A 12,404-nucleotide genomic window follows, 5' to 3' on the forward strand; every position below is an offset into this window, starting at 1 on the left:
TGGGAAGGTTATGCCATTTATTTATGCATGGACAAAAGATGGTCTAAGTACTGTAAACAACGGAGGTACGCCTTGCCCAGTCCCCAGCCATGTGGCTCTTGGAGCGGGGTGACTAGTTGGACGGGCTCTGGATGGACTCCTGATAAAAAGGCAGTAATTTGCCAAATATCAGCATCCAGCGCGGCACACTAGGTGGAGCCATTACCAACGGACGTAACCCCCTTATGCTCTCCATGCACATTCACTGCACTCAACCTACTGTAGAGTATTTTACTCTTGCAGTATGGCAGTCAGGAACAGACACATGGGGAACAATAAAAGTTAATTTTCAAACACCGTCTAGGCACCACGACAAAAGAATTACCGTCCCACAGACAGTTAGGCCAAAAAGTAAACCCACTGTGGAACCTCCAACTGACCCGAGAGTAGTTAAAATAGATTATTCCACTTTAAAACCCTTAGAAATCATTCAAATGGCGACAGGATATGCTGAAGATAACCTCTGGATCCAATGGATCGCTCAGACTGCCAAAGAACAAAGTAAATCGGATTGTGTGGCATGCGCGGAGGCAAGACCACATTTAACTACCGACCCTGCTCCTCTGTACCCAGAGGACACTTGGGGTTATAATTGCATGCTTAAGCTGACCACCGAGGCATCTCCAGCTAACTGCACCACCTTAGCCAGCATCTTCTCTCCTATCCCTAACAATACCAAAACAGGACCATTCTTACCCAATAAAGGTAATGGCACGTATACATGTTTTAACTTTACATCAATCTCGCCCAAAATTAATGTAGGACAGATCCCGTCAGATTGGTGTAATATTACTACACCAGGTAGTGTAATTGGTCCTTGGGCCAGATCTGGACTCTATTATTACTGTGGTGGACATAGATTACTTACCAACATTCCTAAGAATACCATAGGGGTGTGTGCAATGGTGAGATTACAGGCTCCCCTTATTCTTTTAGGTAAGGACCTTAAACGTCTACCCACTAAACATGCCCAACAAACAGCTCTCACCCGCAGAAGGCGACGGCATATTATGAAACGAAGCACTGCTGGATTTGATTTAAGTCAGGGCTCCCCCACCTATATAGATGCTACAGGTGTCCCTAGGGGAGTACCAAATGAATATAAATTGGCTGACCAAATTTCTGCAGGATTTGAGAATATACCAATTATTGCTGCCCTTTTCCCTGTGACCCCTAACAAGAATGTCGACCGCATCAATTATATTCATTACAATATCCTACGCCTCGCGAACTTAACTCGAGATGCAGTTGAGGGACTCGCTGATCAAACAGGACCTACTTCCCTTATGTCAGTACAAAATAGAATGGCGCTGGATATGCTTCTAGCAGAAAAGGGGGGCGTATGTGCAATGTTTGGTGATATGTGTTGCACATTTATTCCAAACAATACAGCACCAGACGGATCAGTGTCAAAAGCCTTAGCAGGCCTTAAAACGCTATCCGCCACCATGCATGAACATTCAGGTATTGATAACCCATTTGAGGATTGGATGATTGGTATGTTTGGACAGTGGTCAGGTTTAATCATGTCTTTGTTTATTTCCATAGCAGTATTTGTTGCTTTTATGGTGACGTGTGGATGTTGTTGTGTACCATGTATTACATCTTTGATTGTGCGCTTTATTACTGCAACGTTTGAAGGCAAGGCAACCACACCCCCTCATATGATGCCTTTGTTGGCTATTCCTGATGACGACGAGGAGCCTGAAGGGGTGTTGAGAATTTAATTCGAGTCCGCTGTGCTTAGGCTTCTGGTATAGACGTTTACTTTTTGGATTCTTTTAGTGAAGTCTTAACAGACTTCAAAAGGGGGAATGTTATATATAACAAAGTGTAATGTGTTCTTCCAGAATCTGTTGAGAAGCTTTCTCATATAAATCATGCACTTTTGATTCCAATAGTCTAACCCCTCTTAAAAGTCTAAGCGTTCCTGTGCTTCTGTCTCTCTTAGGCCCTACTCCTCCTTCGACAATCAATCTCTCCTGCCATGTTGAACAACTTGTCTTTTTCTATGGCTATACAGTTTGTAATATAATCACCGCTTCTACAATCACTCACACTCAAGTGCAGCCATTCGCAGCCACTCATTTGTATTCTCTTCTCACTCATGCATAACAAATCCAGTTAGACAAATACAAAAACACAACAGGATATATAGCTTGCGCGCGCGGAGGGCCTTAAACCCTTCCACTCAGCGGGACTTTTACAATCTCTCCTGGTCCAACCGCTGTGATGCCAAACCCGGTTTGACATCTAGGAATCAACCCTCCGTTGACTCCCTGGAATTCCTTTTACTTAATCTTATTATTACAGTTTCACCATTTAAGTATCTCAACTGTCTTCCCTCACCTGCCAGTTCAGGGTCTCGGGGTCCTATTCCTGGCCAATTTGAGGCGTCCCAATCCTCGGGGAGGCTCTTATTAACCCCAGCCTAAATACCCCAGTCCTCGTCAGGACTGAGTTTGGATTGCCAAATCCGGAACTTATTTACTTCAACAACGTCACCATTTAAGTATCTTCGGTGAAAAGTATGTTACAGCCTCAACATTCAAGTATCTCGGCTAAAATTTATCTTGTGTCTATCAACAAATAATTTTACGCAATATATCTTTTCTTTACCGTAATACATTATTTTAACCAACAAATATTTTACCCAAAACTGATCAAGACTGTAAAATTAAGAGAAAACCGATATCTATTCCACAACACCACCTACACTATTAGCAGGCAAAAGGAGAATAAATATAGATCTCCTTACCTTTTGTTTTGGGTCGACCCTGTGGTGTTGTAGAACGACGTCTGCCTCGTAGTCAATTAATTATCCTTCCACTTGCCTTTAAACCATCCACTATCTTTGCATTTTTCCTCAGCCCACTCTCTTTCTCTCTTAGCCTCCTTCATATTCAACCAAAACCATCTTCCAACACTTTTTCTGCTCTTTTCATCAGTTCCATCCTTTTCAACTTCATCCTGTATTTTCTGATCCATTTTTTTAATCAACTTTTCAGCCTGTTTTCCATGTGCTGTACCAGTTGTCTCACAACATACACTTGTTCCTTAAATGTTTTCCACACCGGTGCCTCTGCACTTGACTCTAAGTCATCCATTTCCCTATCAAATTCTCCGTCCATGTTTGGAAGAAACGTTTTCGCACCCTTCTGTAAAACGTTTTCGCACCCTAGAAAAGTATTAGCACCCTCAAAAGTATTCACACCCTCAAAAGTATTCACAGCCTGAAAAGTATTCCCACCTTTCTTCATTCCACTCTGTTCATTCACTGGTCAACTGAGGCCATCCAGAAAATATGGCACGCTGTGTCCCGAGTATCTGGACTATTTTGAGAGTGACATAAACACGTCTCAAGACACCTTAGTTTCCCCACATACAATCCAAACAGCAATTAGCACCCTGTCATTGTTGACACCAGTTAGGTTTCCATACAGGAATGCTGCATTCACACAACAGCAATGAAGAGTTCTGCCGTCTGCAGGGCGTCTCTCCTTTCACACTCTCATACACTCTGCCTGATAACGTCTGTTTACACTGATTATACCTTCTGTGAACAGCTCATCGATTTTATGTGTTTGTGTATTATGTACTTTTCTCTGGAGTCCACTAGATGTCCTCCAAGTCTAACTATTCTTGCTGAATTATCCTATTCCAGCTCATAGTTTTCTCATGCTGGTCTTGTTACAAATATCATTTATAACTCACAGTCATGCTCTCACTGTTACTGGTCTTACAGATTCATACAAACTGTTCACAGTAACTTATAGCTTCACGGGACTTCAGACTATGTGTTTTATGAATTACCACATCTGTAATCTGGTTTTATTGAGACAGAACTCAAATAAAACACAGCATTCAAACCTTTGTGTTTTTGCCCGGTCTTAGCTTTCTGACTCCAGAATTCAATGCACAACCTAGGGACTTTAATCCTTATCCAGAGGGACTCTAACCCTCAAATTCCAGGGGACTCGAACCCCGTTTTTGAAGGACTCAAACCTTAAGAAAACTGTTTACACTTCGGAAGTTCCCACCCTCCGGGACTTCAACCCAGCAAAATCATGAATTCTCGTCAGAAACCATGTAGAGTTGCCAACTCAGGAAACACACGGGCCTCAAACCCTATAAGAGACTAAATGTATATCCTTCAATCAAACGAGGTGTGAAAATTTTGACAGGTGGGCGGGACTTCCGGTGGCTGGGACATCCTAAGGCGGGACTTCCGGTGGTGGGCCTTCCTGTGACATAACCGGATATCATCATTAATCGGATGTTGTCATTAGCTGGATGTTGTCATTAACCGGATGTTGTCATTAGCTGGATGTTGTCATTACAAGGAAGCGAATCTTTCTAATTGTATGTTTTTAGATGTTTTTTACGTCTAAAAACAAAACATGTAGTTTATCCACTTTAAAAGGTCACTCAGGTTAATGCAGGCAGGCACATCACACGAAATTCTGATAAAAAGAGAGAACTTAACAGAATTGTAAATTAATTTTGTTTTAACACAGGGGTTATTTAGATGGATGTTTTTACATCTAAAAAACAAGGAGACAAAAAGTAGATGCAGAACCTTTCTTCCTCTGCTCAAATGTGAGTAATCTCATCTGCACCAGTAACTTGTAGAGATGATCTAAAACAGAAAAATAAATGAACTGAAAAAATTAAAAATAAAGGTTATAAAATCCTCAGTCACTGTTTATTAAATTAAGGAATCGCAGCTGTTTCTTGTGTATTGTCTCAGTCAATATACATCCACTGTTTAATGAATAGGTGACCAGACTTCAGATTTTCAATATGTCTTCTGCAAAATGGAAGGTAGTGGGCGGGGTTAAACATCAGAGTAACCATATCACTGAAGTCGCCTTGTACTTTGACGGTCCGCAGTAAAGGCGCAAAAGTGTCGCCTACTATTTGCGGGCTGACCACGTCGCTGTAACAGTATAGGTGATAGAAACCATCCTTTATATCCGCCGGAAAAGGACCCAGTTTTGGTTCAGATACATGAATCCATTCCCCTGGTTTCACGCCCATCATATAAGCTAGAGTGTTGAAGAAGCGTATTTCATACGGACTGCTTGCTTGAAATGCAAATCTCTTTTGAACTTTGCTGAATTTAATGCGGATACCCGAGTTCATTTTTTTGAAAAACATTTCCATCTCTGTCTTGAGTTGAATAACGCTGTTATAGTAGCCACTTCTGATCCTTTGCGTATTGATCTCCACATCGCCAACCTTCCCCCATTCAAAGTAGGCATCATAATCCGGTAAATTATGCCATGTATGAGGGTATGAAATCTCTGCTAATGCAACCATCCATTGGCCTTCTATATCAATATGTTGAGCTAAATTTACACGGAAACTCGAACTGGTATTATTTTTAAACACTTCCATGCTAGCGTTAGAGGGAAGGGTAATGTAAAAACCGTCATCCTCTGCCTTGCTGTCCATGATGCTGTATGAATCGTTAGGTTTTAGCACACACCTATTTTATACGTTTTGTAGTTTATCAAACTTGACCCAACTGTTGAATTTCTCAGGCCAATTTTTCCAGCGTACAAAAACTTGTTTGACACCCTTGACGGTGCGTTGATTTAATATTTTCTCCACTTGATACATCTTGTCCTTAAATATTTTTACTTTTTGAAGTTCCTCATCGTAAAAAGAACCCTCAATAGGTTTTCCATCCAAACCTTTGAGTTTGTATACAGGAGGAGATCGGGGTATCCGCTCATACACTGTAAACACTTCATCTGTAAAACTCTGTTTGTTTTTTTTGTCAAACACTCCACGTACCTTGGATATTCTGACAAGATCCCCCTGTTTAAACATTGTCACTGAGACCTTGCAATATTTGTTGGAGGTAACATCGTACAGATTCTGAAACACTTGAAAGGCATTTTCTGAGGTCACTTCCATTGGGCTCATCTTAATGCTGGTGTGGTAGCTGTGGTTGTAGCTTCTAGTTACTTTTTGCAGGACGTCAATGTACCGCCGGGTGTTGTTAGCAGTAAAATATCTCCACATCCTTGTTTTTAACGTACGATTAAACCTCTCAACCACAGAGGCTTTTGCTTCACTTGCTGTGGCAAAATGTTCAATACCGTGTTTCTCCATTAGAAGCTTAACTTTCTTGTTAAAAGATTATTTCTCTGCATCAGTCTGAAGTGTTTTTGGGACCTGACTTTCTTTAAAAACTGATTCAAAAGCCTTTAGCACCTCTGCAGCAGTTTTCCTCTTCAAAACACGTACATACGCCCTCTTTGAAAAGATGTCAATGACTGTTAATAAATAATTGTAACCGTCATTTTCCTTGGCCAGAGCTTGCATGTCACAGAGATCGGCTTGGAACTGTCTCAATGGTCTGGTGACAAAAACTCTGTTTCTCGGGAACTTTATTCTTGCAGGTTTATGTAGAGTATAGGTATCTTCTCCCGGTAAAAAATCTTTAACTTTTTCAACCGCAACCTTCTTCCCCGTTTCATCTTGTATAACCCTCCTCAACCTTTCTAAACCCCCTAAACTTCCCGGATTTGATGGGTTGTAATATACATTTTTCATGATCCTTCTTTCAGACATCTCAGTTTTATGCTCACTCTGACGACTACTTGTTAAATAATGAAAAAAACAAACACCTGAGGGTATATTTATACTTCTTTTTTTATTTTGTACCCGTATTTAATAGAGAAACAGAAAAAAGAAAACACGTTCAGATAATAAAGATCAATTCAAACATTGCAATCTTTAAAAAAACAAAACTGTTATATATGTATACCAGTAGAAAGCCGAGAGAGAATACAGAAAAGACAAAACAAGTCATCAATCATCTGAGATCGAATCGTAGCACTCTGAAACAGAGTTAAGCTGCTTGAGACAGTCATTACCGCTCATCTTATCGTACATATCAGTGATTGCACTATGGAAGCCTTGTACCGATTTCAGTTCATATAAAACCGTCTCTGCAATCGTTTTCACTCTGAAGTCATCTGCTTGTATGCGTCGAAGTGTCAGACGTTTCCGAATAGCAGGAAGGAGCTTGGGGTTTACGAGTCGTCGCACGATGCGTTGAAAGTTGACTTGGTAATACTCCTCCTCCAATATCTCCAGGCACTGATGCTGTCGTTGGCTCAGGTGGTTCGTTATGCACCCGTAACAGGTTTCTTTTACATAGTTCAAACAGGTTATGTTGAATAAATGAAGTATTGCTGTTTTCACCGTATTGATGAGAGCGCTTGAGATGCAGCCGTCAATTTCATCACCCTGATTACTCTCCTCCTCCTCTGGTGAAGGCTGAGGGGCAGGTATCGGGTCTGGAGTTTGTGGGGAGGGTGAGTAGCTGATGGTTGACTCGTCCTCCACGATCACCCTCTTGTCTTCAGGTTGGATATCTGTGTGTACAGACTCAGCCACGCATCGTCATGATCAGGAGAGAAGTCTCTTCTTGCTGGTTGTAGAGGTCCCAGTATGGTGTTTTCCCGTACGCTCCATACATTCTCAAGGTCTGCCGCCCGCCGTTATGAAGAAGAAGAGTCTGTGAGCTCGCAGTTAGACCCTGATATATAGCGCAGGAAGGTGGGAGGGTCCTCAAGCAGGGGAGTGGGTCCTCAAAAGAGGGTGGGTCCTCGAAAGAGGGTGGGCTTTAGATCCACAACAGGGAACGTCAGGATTCTTTTCACTGACGTGACATCAATCCAGCAGCGTGAGTTTTCGAAAAGGTTGGAAAGACGCTGTCCAATTTCATTCTTCTTCTCAACCCAAGCATCATACGGCAGAGCCAGCACAGTCTTGAATACACCGCAGTTCTGATTGAATGCCTCCAACACAAACAGATCTGAGGGGGTCGTCTGGTTATTCTTGCGTTTGCTTGCCTGAAAAGAGCAGCGGCCATTTGCTGTGGTTTTTGACGCCCCACACTGCACTAAAGAGAGGTTCTCGCGCAGCTATTTCAACATCGGAAGGACACATTCTCATTCTTTTTGCTGGTTGAGGAGAGCTTTCATCTTCATCCTCCCTTTCGTACACTGAGACTGATTCAAGGTTATCGTTAAGGTGTGGGATTGCCAACCGTAACACAGCCCAGTCGTTGTGGGTTAGAGTACACAGAGCCAATGATCCATTAAATACCTCGTCTTGATCCAATTGATACAGGCAGAGCTCTCCTATTTCGTACATGAAAATATACCCCAGCTACCGCTCAGTCCATATGGTTCCAAAGACCACTCTTCCTGCAGAGTGTCGAACGGAGGCCTTTGTACCTTGTATAGGTAATATGTTGATTTCTTCAGGGCATCTAATTCACGGCGCGTATGCCTGTAGACGGTTACTGGGGTTTCACACAGAAGAGACATACGTCTTAGCTGACCTGAGGCCTGTTTTTCATCCATTGTTGTTGGTGAAGTTGAATCATCATCTGCAGAGTATGTTACGATAGGAATTCCGATAGGTATCTCAGACGAGGAAATAGATGATGTAAATGGTTGTTCATTATCTTGGCACACCTTGCTTTTCTCCCCGGTTTGATGAAAAACTCTCTTAACTCTAACTATTGTTCAACAAGCGTTCTTTTCCAGCGAATGCTGCAGGTAAATTGTTGCGTTTTCCGCTAGTATTTAAAACAAACAATGAAGAACGCCCCTCTGTTTTTTTAATTTGTTGATTCTAGATTCGCCCCCTAATGACGAAATCCTATCAGCGCGCTTAGTTACGCACCTCGTTTGATTGAAGGATGTACATTTAGTCTCTCCTATTTCTCACTTTACTTTACTTGACCTCTTTTATATTATATTATCTTAACACACTAGTCTACACATTTTAAATTTAGCAGAACATTTCACTTACTCAGACAACTGACACCAAGAATTTAGGCCTATCGACAATGCCAAAAGACCAGAGTTCGTTTAAACAGGTTCTGCCTTACCTTTGTTAGTGAGGAGGGTACCCTGGTGTCAAGACGTCTTTTGGTGAAGTTCTGATTTAGCCGAAAGTCCTCGCTTTTCCCAAATCACGTCGGGATCACCAAGTTGTCGGAGATGTCCTTCTAAACTCTTGTGTGTTCGTTTATTTGGTCAAAGCATCTTAATTCTGCTCGAGAAAAAAACTAAACTTAAATGTCTAAGAAAGCAAAACACGGACTAGAGGTTGAAGCTGATTCACCCGGACGGGGAGAAATGTTGTCTCTGTGTAGTCAGAAACCCTTCTGCTCTTCTCTCCCCTGCACCGTTCTTTTATTGAACACACACATACCAGGGTCACATTTGTTGTGCAGCGCCTTATCAGTTTCTCACACATTCTTTTGCTGCAGACAGTTTCTCATACATTCTTTTGCTGCAGACAGTTTCTCATACATTTTTTTGCTGCAGACAGTTTCTCATACATTCTTTGGCTGAAGGTCAGTTCTGGGGCATCTTCTATTGATGAAACTGACACATGCACTCATACCCTTTAGTGCCTGTTTTTTCAAGTTCACAAATAATACATATTGTTCTGCACAGTTAACTTTCTAAGCGCTACAGGTTCAGACTAATTCCACACTGTTATGAACATAAGAACACATTACACTTTGTTATATATAACAGAAGGCACCACTCATTTAAACAAGTAAATAACTGTTGAAACTGTAATATCCCTAAAGGCTACAAAAGGCACAAGACAGAGGCTAATATGGGACGCAATATTTGGTCTTCAGGTGTTATGCCTAAGGTCTGAGGACACGTGGGGCTCCTTGAATAGCTACTTAGATTGACAGATATTTTAAAGGACGTGTCATGGAAGATGTTTGACAGTTGGGAAGAAAAATAATCCCAAACACTACCAAACATGCACAACGGAAAATACGCTAAAAAAAAAACAAATCCAGTGGTGCTTGGACTTAAGAAACTCAACCTGAATAACCACAAACTATCTGATTCAAAGTTACATGAAGACAACTTCATGATAAAGATGAGACAAGGGTACAGTTTGGTCTTGTCTCGTGTGACTTCTTGTTTCCGTAATTTTCAATGTTGTGTGAACCCGCTTAAACCTTAAAGCTTCCAATAGAATGGAAAAAGAAGACAATCTATTGCACTGCAGATCCCATGCTTGGCCTAAACGTAGCTCTAAAAAGCTTAAACTATTTCTCTTTGCACAGCTTCTCATTCAAAGTCATCTAATTTTTTCTTCTCAGCTCACCCCACATTATTTCTATTATTTGAGACTGAAATCTACGGTGGCCGGGGGGTGCAAAACACTTTTACAAGTACCGAAACAAATTTACATATCAGAAAACAAATTTACATTTCAGAAAACCCTTTTACATATCAGAAAACAAATTTACATTTCAGAAAACAAATTTACATTTCAAAAAACAAATTTACATTTCAGAAAACACTTTTACATTTCAGAAAACAAATTTACATTTCAGAAAACAAATGTACATTTCAGAAAACAAATTTACATTTCAGAAAACACTTTTACATTTCAGAAAATCAACCGGAAAGGGAATGTACCAACGCCGAGGCTTGCATCCTTCGAAGGCCGTATTTGTAGGCCGATTACGTTACAGCGCGGCGACGAAGGCTGTCCCAATTCATGAATCATTCCGAGCAAATGCTGCCGACAAATGTGTCCTTATTTTGCCCGATTTGAAGGATGCGTTGTGAGTATCCTTTGGGCCCATCATTTCCCATCATTCATTGCGGGTCGAAGCGGATTGGTCAAGCAGGGGAAGCCATGGCGGACCATAGCAACAAAAGCTGTGAGTAAATTGTGGAAAATTACACTTTCTGTGACACAAATTAACTTCTACAATGTTTTTAGTGCGGGAATATAACTATGTAGACGTGAAATATCTGCTTGATTTATCTAGACATTGCTTAATTTCAAATGTGCTCCGACGTGTTCGGAGTTTTCCGTTCCCGGCGTAGTAACCGGCTCGCCTCGCCAGCCCTTCCGGCGGTGAGGTGAGCTAGCCCGGTAGAGATCTGACCGGACTATCGGCACTAAGCTCCCGCTGGCAGTCATCACAGTGAACGTTTAACACAAGTGATTTCTAACAGTTTATGTTATTATTTTAATTGTTACTGAAAATCGATTTAACATTTCAGGTGATATTAAGGTTAATCAGAATAAATGGACAGTTTTATGTAATCCAACTGTATCGCTGGAGAGTGTGATTGAGAATAAATAAGCTTTTCAATATTAAATTTTAATGAAGAAATGTGCTATATGTTTTAAAAGTTTATTTATAATTCAGTTAGCATTATAATTTCTGATTCCAGGTAAACCCGACTAGGAATACACCTCCAAATGTAAGTGAAACTCAGTAAAGAAGTGAAAAGTTTGAAAGAGGTTGTTTTAGACATTTGCATAGAAATATTTTAATATTTTCTTCAAATTAAGACAAATGTAAAATTAAAAAAGGCTTTATTTTTGCTCTGATATTAAGCAAGATGTTTTTTTTGTGGGTATTTTCATATTTTTATTTTTTAGGTACAAAGGAGCAGACAGGCCAGTTTATTCAGCTCAGGGGTGAGAATGACCACCTTTTTACTGGAGCTAAAAACTCAGCCACCGTGGCTTGGAGGTACAATAACAACATTCTTTGCAGTCAGTTTCTGTCCAGTTCCAATAACTCCTATCTTTCTAACTTTCATAAATATCCATCCAGTGATTAACATACTTCTTTCGGTTTAGGACAATTCTGGAGAAGATGGACCAACAGGGGAAGGTCAACCCCTTGCAGGCCAAAACAATGTGGGACAATTTGAAGAAAAAAAAAACAATTTAGAGTATGTTCAGAGGTTCTCATGTCACACACAAATAAAAAAAATATTCCTAAAAGTCTTGTTGGTTTCTGTTTAGACAACTCTTTTTTTTTATTCCATCTAACTTTAGGATTGTAAGTATCCAGGGTCAGGAGAGGGAGTCAGTGAAAAGCCCACTGCTGCTACTTGGCCCTGGTTTGTCCTTATGGATGAGGTGTTGGGACAGAGGTCTTCCACAACTCCTCCTGTCCTAATTGCCTCCATCCCTGAGGACACTCCAGGGCCAAGCGGAGTGGTGGACAACCAGATGGAGAAGGAAGACAGTGAGCCAGCAGGAAGGGGTCAGAAAAGAAAGAGGGACAGAGATGATGGAGTCGATCAGGGAGGACATGAGGGCACAGAGAATGGACAGACTGTTTTCCATCTTAGAAAGAATAGTACTGAAATAAGATGCTATATAAGAAATAATATTAAGTTTTGTTCAGATTGTTTCTTAAAGTTTTAAGCTGTTCTAATAAATTTCTAAATAGTTTTTGTCACCATTGTATTTTATTTCTATTTGACTTAACAATACATCAACTTCATTTAAAGTTATAAACAGAATTTATTATGAAA

At 40.8% G+C, this 12,404-nt stretch overlaps 1 protein-coding gene across 1 annotated transcript in view; it reads right to left on the reverse strand.

The window, feature by feature from the left end:
* The window catches only part of zfyve1 (zinc finger, FYVE domain containing 1), a 31,779-nt gene extending 22,581 nt beyond the window's left edge, over positions 1-9,198 (reverse strand). Inside the window, exon 1 of the mRNA XM_047387496.1 lies at positions 8,963-9,198. The gene's annotated coding sequence lies outside the window, so the exon portion shown is untranslated. The remainder of the gene's footprint in view (positions 1-8,962) is intronic.
* Positions 9,199-12,404: the final 3,206 nt, after the last annotated feature.

Source organism: Girardinichthys multiradiatus, chromosome 15 (genome assembly GCF_021462225.1).
Source record: "Girardinichthys multiradiatus isolate DD_20200921_A chromosome 15, DD_fGirMul_XY1, whole genome shotgun sequence".
Classification (NCBI taxonomy): Eukaryota; Metazoa; Chordata; class Actinopteri; order Cyprinodontiformes; family Goodeidae; genus Girardinichthys; species Girardinichthys multiradiatus.